Consider the following 13,716-nt stretch of genomic DNA (forward strand, 5'->3'; position numbering starts at 1 on the left):
AATGAATGTTGGCCAGCCCTTTTCTTGAGATAATCTGAGGATTCCTGTCCTCAGCAGGAATTGGACTAGTTGGACTTTCAAGAAAATACTGAACAGCCATTTATCCAGAATGCTAGGCTCTCCTGCAATTGGTGTAGGGTTGGATAGAAGACTTCCAAGGTCCCTGCAGCCCTCTTATTCTATCTTGTAGATCAGAAGTGAGGAAACTATGGATCTTTTATGACTTGTGGACTTCAACTCCCAGAATTCCTGAGCCATAAGTCATAAAAGGAGCATAGTTCTCCATCTTTGTTTTAGAATCTAGATCAGGGGTAGGCAACCTTGGCTCTTTTATGAGTTGTGGACTTCAACTTCTGGAATTCCTGAGCCAGCATGGCTCAGCTTGGAAACCTCTCCATTTCTCCTCAGCATGGCTGGCTCAGGAATTCTGGGAGTTGAAGTCTACGAGTCATAAAAGAGCCAAGGTTGCCTATCCCTGATCTAGATGATCTCCAAGTTTTCTTCCCACCAATGATTCTATAATAAGGGCAAAGATGACAAAAATTAAATAACCTCTATAGCACATCCCTTCGCGATTTTTTGACAAAGAAAATCACACACTCCTTTGAGAGAAAGATCACTCTCGCCAGATGGAAAGGTTTGTTTAAAAAGAGGAAAACAAAAGATAAATTTAAACAGACACACGCAAAATAGTGACAAACGGGTTAAAATATAGAAGTGTTCAATCATTCTAAGCTACATTAAAGGGTTATAGAATGGAATTTTATTAATAAATTGGTGGCTTCTTCCTCCAGTAATGTTGACTTATATTTTTTACATACATTGAACATTTCTTAGTCTTGACTGCTCGTTGTTGTTTGGCATGCATTGACAATTGTTTGCACCTGATGCTCGGATATTTCTTGTAATTGACATTCTGTAATACATACACTGTGAAAGTCCTAAAAGATTTTTTTTTTTTTTTGGTCCTACAGTAGCACTATCTACTTCTGGAAGATCCTTCTTTGTTAAAAATCTTGCTTCAGGTTAATACATTCCTTGTTTTAGAAACTCCTTGCTAGTGTCAGTATGTGAAACAGTTATCAAAAGTGTTATTTTCTTGAGCAAACAAGAACTTGATGGATTTCAAAATGGATTTCAAACCCTGAGTTATTGTGCCATGTCAGTTTTGCATCTGATGAAATGTAGACAGAGTTTATAAAAAAAAAAGGCTACTTTTGCCCTTACTATCAATTTGTAACTCCAGAATAAGACCTACTGAAGTCAGTAGGGCTCTCATTTTAAAACACAAATTTGCAAGATTGCACTCTGGTCTTTTAAAAATGGTTTTTGCTTGCTTGTTTTCTTGCTTTCATCCTCTCCTTTTTTAGACTGAATGGGCTGATCTGTAATTATTTCTGCTTCCCATGGAAACCAGCTTTTCTAAGTACTGATTAGATAACCTATAGTGTTCTGTTTCAGGAAAAGAGGCACTGAGATGAAGCAATGAGTCCCAACAGTCTCCTTTATTGCACACCAACAGAACAGGTTTTAAAATGGTGCGGCCCCCTTTTATAGCCCCCCCTGCACAATACCTTGCTGGCCAATCATTGCAAAGGCTGGAAGCAGCCTTTCTTGTCCCGGGCATCCACATAGTCTGCCCGGGCCAATCACTGCAGCCTATGCCTGCCGGCCCAGGACATAACATATAGTATTACGGTACTCAGTGCAGGTTGAGATAATTAACAGTTGCTGGAATCACAATATAGCTGGTTACTCTGTGATCCAGTGTCTACCTCCCTTACAAAAAAACCTTGATCTGGGAGGAAGCAGAAATTATAACTAGAGGTAACAAAAGATGAGAATCACAACAGTACTGCACAAAGAAACAACTTATTGGTTCCTTTTGCTGTTACGTTTGGAGAAAGTGAAAATCTGTAAACCTATTTAAAAACTTAGGATTCATGTAGTTGCTTGTGGTCAACAAGTGTGGCTACCAATTGTTTTTTCTAATTCAGAACACATAGCCTGTGAAGATGTAAAATTTTTACATGAAATGAAATTTTCACATGAAAATTGTACTTTTAAAATAGATAAATAGGCAAATTTATAACAGCTGTGCATTTTGATGTTGGAAAATAGGACTGGAGAATTGACCCAATCCCACTGGGATGATGGGAATATTATATCTTGCATATTTAGGTTCCTTTTTCTTCCAGAGGGCATCTGTTATGCAGACAACACAAAAACTTGTCCCAGGAAGCATGAGGGCCTGATGAACCACGGCAGATAGGTAGAAAGGAAGAAAATTTTTATTTTCAAATAAAAGGTTGCCCAGAAGCAAGTTCCAAAATGGACACACCTTTGCTTGGAATGGATCCCTTTTTATACAACTTTCAAAAGTGTACATTGCTATGAATTACTCATTGGAGTATGCATCCCTGTAAACCAATATTAAAAAGCAGTATCATGTATATATTTCAGTAGTCATATTAACAAATTTCAACCAAAGGTTACAAAGTATGCAAATACCTTTACTTGATTAATAACATTCCCACACTCAAAGCATCCCAACTCTCAGAATTCCAGTCCATACAACCTAAACTTGCCAAACACGCTGGTCCGCCATATTGTGCAGACTTCATGGTTAGTTCTGTGTAAACCAGTGGTTCTTAATTTTTTTGCTGTTAGGACCCCTTTCACTTTTAATAATATTTTGTTTGTGTGGCTTATATTTATCCATATTTATTGTATTAAAATTCATAGAATAATATTGAATCGTGTAAAAATAACATCGATCCCGTTCTCAACCTTTTTAATGCCGCGACCCCCAACCGGTCATAAGTCGAGGACTATTCAACCGGTCGTAAGTCGAAGACTACTCAGCTGGTGCAGCACCGTTTGCAGAATGGGACTTTTGGCGGGCTCAGCAGGGCAGAGACAGCCTGGACAATTCCTATTGGCTTTTGAAAGCCAATAGAATTAGACTCTATTCAAGAGAGTCTATTCTATTGGCTTTCAAAAGCCAATAGAATAAAAGGGAGTAGCACGCTAAGGAAAAGGGGGAAAAAATGGCGGACTGCATGTTTGAATGGTCGTTCGACCCCAAATGGGATCCCGACCCACAGGTTGAGAACCACTGCATTAGGTAATAACATTTTGTTGTTGTTAATTGCGAAGTCGTGTCCGACTCATCGCGACCCCATGGACAACGTTCCTCCAGGTCTTCCTGTCCTCTACCATCTTCTGGAGTCCATTTAATTTCACACCTACTGCTTCAGTGACTCCATCCAGCCATCTCATTCTCTGTCGTCCCCTTCTTCTATTGCCCTCAATCTTTCCCAGCATTAGGCCTTCTCCAGTGAGTCCTTCCTTCTCATTAGGTGGCCAAAGTACTTGAGTTTCAACTTCAGGATCTGGCCTTCTAAAGAGCAGTCGGGGTTGATCTCTTCTAGGACTGACCGGTTTGAACTCCCTTGCAGTCCAAGGGACTCGCAGGAGTCTTCTCCAGCACCATAGTTCAAAGGCCTCAATTCTTTTGCGCTCAGCCTTTCTTATGGTCCAACTTTCACAGCCATACATTGCAACTGGGAAAACCATGGCCTGGACTATACGCACTTTTGTTGGCAGGGTGATGTCTCTGCTTTTTAGTATGCTGTCTAGATTTGCCATAGCTTTCCTCCCCAGGAGCAAGCGTCTTTTAATTTCTTGGCTGCAGTCCCCATCTGAGGTGATCTTGGAGCCCAGAAAAATAAAATCTGTCACTACCTCCATTTCTTCCCCATCTATTTGCCAAGAATTGAGAGGGCCGGATGCCATGATTTTGGTTTTCTTAATGTTGAGTTTCAAGCCAACTTTTGCACTCTCCTTCTTCACCCGCATCAAGAGGCTCTTTAGTTCCTCTTCACTTTCTGCCATTAGAGTGGTATCATCTGCATATCTTAGGTTGTTGATATTTCTCCCGGCAATCTTAATTCCAACTTTTGATTCATCTAGCCCTGCCTTTCTCATGATGTGCTCTGCATATAAGTTAAATAGGCAGGGCGACAGTATACAGCCTTGCCGGACTCCTTTTCCAATTTTGAACCAATCAGTGGTTCCGTGTTCGGTTCTCACTGTTGCTTCTTGACCCGCATATAGGTTTCTCAAGAGACAAATGAGATGGTCTGGTACTCCCATCTCTTTAAGAACTTGCCACAATTTGTTGTGATCCACACAATCAAAGGCTTTTGCATAGTCAATGAAGCAGAAGTAGATGTTTTTCTGGAACTCCCTAGCTTTCTCCATGATCCAGCGTATGTTGGCAATTTGATCTCTAGTTCCTCTGCCTCTTCGAAATCCTGCCTGTACTTCTGGTAGTTCTCGATCCACATACTGCTGGAGTCTAGCTTGTAGGATTTTAAGCATAACTTTACTAGCATGTGAAATGAGTGCAATGGTGCGATAGTTTGAACATTCTTTGGCATTGCCTTTCTTTGGAATTGGAATGTAAACTGACCTTTTCCAATCCTGTGGCCACTGTTGAGTTTTCCAAATTTGCTGGCAAATTGAGTGTAGCACTTTTACTGCATCGTCTTTTAAGATTTTGAATAGCTCAGCTGGAATACTGTCACCTCCACTAGCTTTGTTGTTGCTCAGATTTTCTAAGGCCCATTTCACTTCACATTCTAGGATGTCTGGTTCGAGGTCAGTGACCATCTCATTGTGGTTATCTGGGATGTTAAGCTCATTCTTGTATAGTTCTTCTGTGTAGTTTTGCCATCTCTTCTTAATCTCTTCTGCCTCTGTTAGGTCTCTGCCATTTTGGTCCTTTATCATGCCCATCTTTGCATGAAACGTTCCCTTCATATCTCCAATTTTCTTGAAGAGATCTCTGGTCCTCCCTATTCTGTTGTTTTCTTCTATTTCTTTGCACTGTTCATTTAAGAAGGCATTCTTATCTCTTCTAGCTACTCTCTGGAATTCTGCATTCAATTGGGTGTATCTTTCTCTTTCTCCTTTGCCTTTCGCTTCCCTTCTTTCCTCAGCTATTTGCAAAGCTTCCTCAGACAGCCATTTTGCTTTCTTGCATTTCTTTTTCTTTGGGATGGTTTTAGTTGCTACCTCTTGTACAATGTTGCGAACTTCCATCCATAGTTCTTCAGGCACTCTGTCTATCAGATCCAGTTCCTTAAATCTATTTGTCACCTCTACTGTATATTCATCAGGAATGTGATTTAGTTCATACTTGAGTGGCCTAGTGCTTTTCCCTACTTTTTTCAATTTAAGCCTAAATTTTGCAACGAGAAGCTCATGATCTGAGCCACAGTCAGCTCCTGGTCTTGTTTTTACTGACTGTATAGAGCTTCTCCATCTTTGGCTGCAGAGCACATAGTCAATCTGATTTCTATGTTGACCGTCTGGTGATGTCCATGTGTAGAGCCGTCTCTTGGGTTGTTGGAAAAGAGTGTTTGTTATGACCATTGTATTCTCTTGACAAAATTCTATTAGCCTGTGCCCTGCTTCATTTTGTACTCCAAGGCCAAACTTGCCTGTTATTCCGGTTATCTTCTGGCTTCCTACCTTAGCATTCCAATCCCCCATGATGATAAGGACATCATTTTTTGGTGTTAATTCTATAAGGTGCTGTAGGGCTTCATAGAACCGGTCAATTTCATCCTCTTCAGCACCAGTGGTTGGGGCATAGATTTGGACTATTGTGATATTGAATGGTTTGCCTTGGATTCGAATTGAGATCATTCTGTCATTTTGGGGATTGTATCCCAGTATTGCTTTTCCTATTCTTTTATTGACTATGAAGGCTACTCCATTTCTTCTGAGGGATTCTTGCCCACAGTAGTATACCTGATGGTCATCTGAGTTAAATTCACCCATTCCTGTCCATTTTAGTTCGCTGATTCCTAAGATGTCGATGTTCAGTCTTGTCATCTCTTTTTTGACTACGTCTAGCTTGCCTTGATTCATGGATCTTACATTCCAGGTTCCTATGGAGAAAAAATCTTTACAGCATCGGACTTTCCTTTCACCACCAGATATATCCACAGCTGAGCGTCCTTTCGGCTTTGGCCCAGTCGCTTCATTCTTTCTGGCGCTACTAGTACTAGCCCTCTGCTCTTCCCCAGTAGCATATTGGACACCTTCCGACCTGAGGGGCTCATCTTCCAGCGTCATATCTTTTTGCCTTTTAGTACTGTCCATGGGGTTTTCATGGCAAAGATACTGGAGTGGTTTGCCATTTCCTTCTCCAGTGGATCACATTTTGTCAGAACTCTCTGCTATGACCTGTCCGTCTTGGGTGGCCCTGCACGGCATAGCTTATAGCTTCATTGAGTTACACAAGCCCCTTCGCCACGACAAGGCAGTAATCCATAAAGGGGAGATAATAACATAAAGATGTGTAATAGTACATGGGGATGTCCTTGGAAGACTGGGCCCAGAGATGCTGCCAAGAGATCAATCGGATAAGAGACTGCATAGTCTGCAGCTGAATAGTAGGTAGAACAAGAGTCTCAGAAGGGACTTTCCCTAGTTTCCCAGACTGTAGAAGAGACAGCGGGAGAATTGTACTTTCAGACTTGGAAGATTCTGTCAATATAGTTTCACAGTAAAGTAATATTAGCTCATCTAGTGTATTTCCTGTCTCGTCTACCTGTTTCAAATTTGTGCACATACCTTCAATATCTAGCAAAAGATTTTGATCTTGTGGTCTTGGGGGAATTCAGGTGTCCTCGGACCACACTTGAAGAAATACTAATATGAGCTGTTGTATGTTAATCCCTGAATAGCACGATAGTTACACAATTATGCACTTTTTGAACAGCACAAAATATTTGTCAAACATTATTGCATCTCCCTTTATTTAGTCTTCTCTTTTGCAAACCCAGTATCAGTTGTTTCTTTAACTGTTCCTCACAGGCTTGGTTTTAAATGTCTTATTATTGTGGCTGCTGTCCTATGGCTGTGTTCCAGTTTCTCCACATCCTTTTGAAATTGCACTACCCAGACTCGACCCCATATTCCCAAGTGCAACCTAGCCAGCAAAAAGTACATTGGAACCATTAGCATAAATCAGCTGAAAGCATTGTTAATCTCATCCAGGATTGCATGCATCATTTTTGCTGCTACATCACTGGTCTGGATCATGTTCAGCTGATGCTCCATTACCAGTTTTTTTCACATGCAGGTCATAAAATTGGGTGCAATTCACTTAACAACTGCTTTGCTTAGCAACAGAAATTCTGGTCCCAATTGCAGTAGTAAGTTGACGACTGCCTGTATTATAAAATGCAAGGTCTCCACCTTTAGAATGCATAACTCAGACCCCCACAATAAACCAAAAAAGCCAATTATCCACCAAGTTGAATGGATTTTTAAACTCCTTCCAAACCGCAGAGCAGAATGTCTCATTGTTTGTTCTAGCTATTTTTCCTGTCAGTTCTTGAATTATTATTTGACATCTTGGCTGTAATAAAGATACGGTTCATAAAAGGAGGAAAGAAAGAAACTTCATGCTGGATGTTCTGCTTCTTGTGCTTGCAGGGAATTTCAGCTCCTTGTCTTGTTGCCATTTATGTAGGAGTAAAGAAAAGACATGAGCTACTTAAGGATCAGGGGAATAGTTGGAAACAGAGTGACTCATGCTTGTTGCAGTAAGGGGGGGGGGAAATCTTTCCTCTGAAGTTAGAAAAAGCAGAGAGATTATGTATGTCCAATATTTAAAACCCCTCACTGCTCCAAAAAGGATAGGATTTCCTTTTTCTAGAGGCAATTGGACTTTCTCTGTTTTTCCTCGAAGACGTTTCCCTTCTCATCCAAGAAGCTGCTTCAGTTCAGATTGAATGGTGGAGAATGGAAGGGGGGAACAGATAAACCTCAACGACTCAGAAAGAGTGCTAACGACCAGATGGCTGCAAGGAATATAAATCCTTCCATTCCCCACCATTCAGTCAGAAGAAGAATAAGAAGCCTCTTGGATGCAAAGCGAAACTTCTTTAAGACAAGCAAAGAAAATCCAGTTGCCTCTTGGAAAAGCACCTTTGGGACAACCATGACCCAGGTGACTCCATAGACAGAATTTCCTTATATGATCTTAAAGAAGGCCTCCCCCCCATTACTTAGATGACCTTATTGAATTCAGGATGATCTTCCCCTTTCCAGTTTTTTGATCCCAAGTTTGTTTGAGGCAGTATGTCAGAGGAAAACCTTGGTATCTAGTTAATAGCAAGTGTAGTTGCTTCAACAAGGTGTAGCAGTATAAGCTGAGCTTCCTACTCAGTTGCTATATTCTAGGGTGGTAAAAGCTTCTGGACTGAGGACAAGATAGTTCCATGTAGAGTCCATTTCATTAATCTAAGCAGGGAGTTAGTAGAAGATTAACACATGAAGCTATGTTATTTCTGTCTGGGAAAAGGCATAGTTGTCCAATGAATTAAAACAGGGTTATAGTATTCCCAGATAGAGACATCACTTTGATCTCCAATAACAATGACTTAAAAAGACACCCCCCACCAAAAAAAACCCTATATACATTACAGTTATCTATGAAGGGCTACAGTCTCATTCAGAACATTCAAACTTCTAAGTTCCCATACCTGGGAAGCACTAGCAGGGTCTCCATCTTATTTATATTTACTTATTTAAGGAATTTATTAGGCTGCCCAACTCATAATCTATGCTTTTGTGGTGGGGTATTTCAATCAATAGAAAACAAAAATAATAACATAAAACCAATATAACAAAGCACAATGCCACACCTAGCCAAGGCTGAACATAAATAAGCATTCACAAGAGAAAGGGCTCAGTTGACATCCTGGTCCAATGCAGGGGAGTATACTTGGGTCTTCATAGTTCTACAAAAGTCCGAACCTACAAAATATTCCATCCTCATCTGAACCTTGGGGATGAAGAGTGCTCTTTCCAAAGGACCGAGGCACGTTAACAGAGAAGTTATGTTTCCTACCTAGATCTCAGCTTGTACACCTTCTACAGCCTAGTGGGATGGGAAGAAATATAGATAAGTAGTCCTGCAAATAATTTCCCCTGTGTCGTGTAGAGTTTAAAAGGGATAACCAGCACCTTGAACAAGCATTATGAAGCTTACCTGGAGCCAGTGCAGCTCACGTAGAAGGGGATTACATGGGCCATTTTGTTTGTACCATTGGAGTCTGGATCAGTTGCACCTTCTTGGTAGTCTTCAAGGGCAGCCCCATTGCAGAAGTCCAACCAAGGCAGGGGAAGATCAAGGTGTTAGTGACTGTGAACAGGGTCTCCTTATCCAAAAACAGGAGAAACCGATGTATGAGGTGGGCAAAGGCACTCCTAGCTATATCCACCTCCCCCTCATCCGAAATAGCCACATTCAGGAAGAAACTCAAATTGTCCAGTTTTCTGAGCAGCGCCACCCAGAACCAAGATACATCATCTTCAGATCTATGTCCTTGAGGGCCCAAAATCCACAGCCTACCAGTGTCATGGTTCCAATAGATGAGACCAAATAAATCAGAACTCTAAGGCCAGAGGATTTCTCAAAGAACATGTTTATTGTTTACATAGTATTGGCACGATCAAAAGTGAAACCAAGTCTGAAATTCCCCCCAAAAAGTTACACTATTACAAAGTTAAACTTCCCACCCCAGTGCTATGTAATTAGCTATGTTCTCCAGTAGAACAGTTTGGCGGGCTTTCTGTCCAACTGCTCCCCCTCCCAATCTAAATGGCAGAAATGACCTTGGTTCCCACGGGACATTCAATTGTTTAGCCTAGCAGAAATCCTCCACACCCCCTCCCATCTTGTGGCAACCTAGAATGAGCAAGATGGCTTCAGCCAGGTTTATGGTAGAGTTGACACCCAATTTTACTAGGAGGTCCATCAAACCTGTTCCTCCCCATCCCACAGAAATCAAAACGGCATCCCTTGACTGGTGAGTATCATTGAATGTCACCAGCTCACTGATGGCATTTCTTGTCCCAACGAATGACCTCACCCAACAACTTCATACAGATGTTAAATAAAAGGCACCCTCAGGCACCTCACAAAACAGTGAAACAGTTACGTACTCAATGAGGATCAGTTCCACCACAACCATCTGCATAGGGAGCCTATTATAGATAGTCCTCAACTTATGACCAGAATTAAGCCCAAAAGTTTTGTTGCTAAATGAGACAGTTAAGTGAATTTTGTCCTATGTTATGACCTTTCTTGTTACACGTGTTAAGTGAATCACTGCAGTTCTTAGTAACATGATTGTTAAGTGAATCTGGCTTCCCCATTGATTCTGCTTGTCAGAAGGTCACAAAAGGGGATCACATGACCCCAGGACACCACAACTGTCATGAGTATGACTCCGTTGCTAAGCATCTGGATTTTTATCATGTGACCATAAAGATGCTGCAAGGGTCGTACGTGTGAAAAACGGTCATAAGTCACTTTTTTCAGTGCTGTTGTAACTTTGAATAGTCACTAAATGAACTGTTGTAAGTTGGGGACCACCTCTACAAACTGGTCCCTACGGAAGTTCCGTGTTTCTTTTTTTTTTTTTTTTTAATGATTTACGACAAGATATACTTGCAGCAGTTTCAGGCTTGGCTACTGTGGTGGTTAAGCTCGATGCAAGGCTTGAGGAAGTGGAAAACAAAGTTGATTCCTTTGATGATAAAATTCAAGATGTGGAAAGGAAGGTGGAGTCCTCACAAGAAGATATTTTGATGTTTCAGTACAGACAGATGGAGTATGCCCTGAGGATTAGAGGCCTCAAGGAAGATATGAATCAAGATTTGGTGGAGGTGGTCCTTACTGATTTGGCAGTGGCTTTGGATATGGATAAAGGAGAATTACATAGAGAAGTGGAAAAAATTTATAGACTTAACTCCTGGATTGCTAAGCAGAAGAATTTGCCTAGAGATGTGGTGATTTATTTTACAAAGAAGTCCCTGCGGAATGAGATTATACAAGCCTTTTACAACAAAAGATTTCAGATTGCTGCCCAAGATGTTATCATTCTAAAGGAAATCCCATCCAAAATTTTAAGAAGCAGGAAAGACTTCGCTTTTTTAACCAATGAGCTCAAAGCTAGATTGATGCCATTTAGATGGGAAATTCCGATGGGTATTGTTTTGAGCCATGCGGGAACACGCTACAGATTGAATACAGTTGACAAAGCTAGAGAGTTTTATACTTCGGTCCTGGGTGCAGGCTCAACTCCATCTGGTCAGAAATCTCCGAGTGGCAAGGAAGTCGAGCAGCAATCTGAGGCATTAGGTTTGGTTTCCGCTGGGATGATACAAGCTGAAAGGCAACGCCAGATGGAGGTTAAAGAGCAGAGGATGACTCGTGCAGCTTATAAGCGTAAAGAGAAGGAGCAACGTAAAAAAGAGCCTAAAGAGAATTCTTCTGGAAGTGCATCATCGCCGGTGGGAGGAGCAAGACCCAAGAGTTATGCAACACATGCAGCTCTTTCAGATCTTGATGGTGTCTTCTCCAGGCTGCGTGCCAAGGGAGATGGCAAAGTTTTTGACCTGGAATGTTAATGGATTGAATTCTCCTCAGAAACGGAAAAAAATCTTTTATTATTTGAAGCAACATACCAATGATGTTATTTGCTTACAGGAAACTCATATTTTACTTAAAGATCAGAAATATTTAGTCAATGCTCGTTTGGGATCTCATTTTATATCTTCTGCTCCTGGGAAGAAAGGGGGAGTTGTTATATATGTTAAACAAAACCTACCAGCTTGTCTGGTAGAATCAGATCCCCAGGGGAGATATGTGATGATTGAACTTGGTATATATGGTAAGAAAGTACTTATAGTGGGACTTTATGCTCCAAATCAACAACAGGAACAATTTTATAAGCAGTTACATCAAAAAATAACATTGCTTGACTATAGATCAGTGGTATTAATGGGTGATTGGAATGGTGTCTTAGATATACAAAGGGACAAGAAAGGTTCCTCTCCTTTTCTTAAACAAGCAAGGTTACCTAAAGCTTTTTTTGATATGAAGGAAGACTGGGAATTAAGGGATTATTGGCGGGAATGTAATCAAGAGGAGAGAGATTTCACTTTTTTTTCTGATAGACACCAATCTTTTTCAAGAATTGACTTTTTTTTTGATTACTACGGATTTGTATAATAAAGTAAAGAATGTAAAGATTTTTCCTAGATCACTGACGGATCATAGCCCAGTTTGGATGGAGCTGACTCAAGAGAAAGAAGAAAGGAGATCCTGGAGAGTTAATGAAAATTTGTTCAGACAAGAGAAGAATGTTCAAAAGTTAAAGGAGTGTTTAAAGGACTATTTTGCTTTGAACATGTATAAGGGGACTTCAATGTCAATGGTATGGGATGCAGGTAAAGCATTTATGCGTGGTGTTTTGATAAAAATGAATAATTGTCATAAGCGGAAGCAGATTCAGAAACGTAGAGAACTTGAAGATGAAATTAAATCAAAAGAAAGGGCCTTGATTCTAAATCCTTCTGATGAAAGTATCAAAGAATCTGTAAAGTTACTAAGGTCACAATTTAATATGTTGATAGCAGATCAAGCGGCAACCAATTTATTGTTTATGAAACAAAATACATTTTGTAATGCTAATAAGCCTGGGAGATGGTTGGCTTATCAATTAAGAAAGAAACAGAGACAGAGAATAATAGAGAAAATAAATTACAAGGGTAAATTAGTTTCTCAGAAGGAATTGATTAAAAAATCTTTTTTGGATTATTATCAAAAGTTATACAAATCTACTAATGTGCAACTGCTAGATATAAATAAATATCTAGCTGAGGCAAGTTTTCCTAAACTGACTGAGGATCAGAAACATGAAATTAATGGCTTAATTACTAAGGAGGAAATTGCCTCAGCAATTCAACAATTGAAACTAGGGAAAGCACCGGGTACGGATGGGTTAACAGCTGTTTATTATAAAGCTTTAATGGAGGAGATGATCCAACCATTAAATGATCTTTTTAATGGTATCTTACAGGGTTTAGAGATCCCTCCTTCATGGCGTAGTGCTTTTATATCATTGATTCCAAAGGAGGATCAAGATCTTACTTTACCAAAAAATTATAGGCCTATATCTCTTTTAAATGTGGATTATAAGATATTTGTAAAAATCTTGGTAAATAGGCTTATGAGGGTGGCGCATCATCTTGTGCATAAAGATCAATCAGGGTTTATAACAGGAAGGTATATGAAAAATAATGTTAGACAAATTATTAATCTATTAGAATATTTAGACAAGAACAACCAAGTTTCTGCAGGGCTCATATTTTTAGATGCTGAAAAAGCATTTGATCAATTGAATTGGCATTTTATGCTAAGAGTAATGGAAGAAATGAATTTTGGCGAAAAGATATTACAAGCTCTTACGGTAATATATCAAAAACAAATGGCACAACTTATTGTTAATGGAGGTTTGTCGGAGGTTTTTACAATAGAGAAAGGTACTAGACAGGGGTGTCCTTTATCGCCATTGTTGTTTGTTTTAACACTGGAAATATTATTGATCAAAATTCGAGAGTCTCAGGAGATTAAAGGAATAGAAGTTAACAAAAAAGAATATAAGTTGAGAGCTTTTGCGGATGACTTGGTTGTTACTTTGTCGCAACCTGATTATTTTGCAGTAAACTTATTACAGTTGATTCATCATTATGGTTTGGTTTCGGGTTTCAAGATTAATGTAAATAAGACTAAAATCTTACCTAAAAATATGTCTAGTCAGGAGAAGCAGATTTTGG

Source organism: Crotalus tigris, unplaced genomic scaffold (genome assembly GCF_016545835.1).
Source record: "Crotalus tigris isolate CLP2741 ecotype Arizona unplaced genomic scaffold, ASM1654583v1 scf7180000024514.4999324561:1519799, whole genome shotgun sequence".
Classification (NCBI taxonomy): domain Eukaryota; kingdom Metazoa; phylum Chordata; class Lepidosauria; order Squamata; family Viperidae; genus Crotalus; species Crotalus tigris.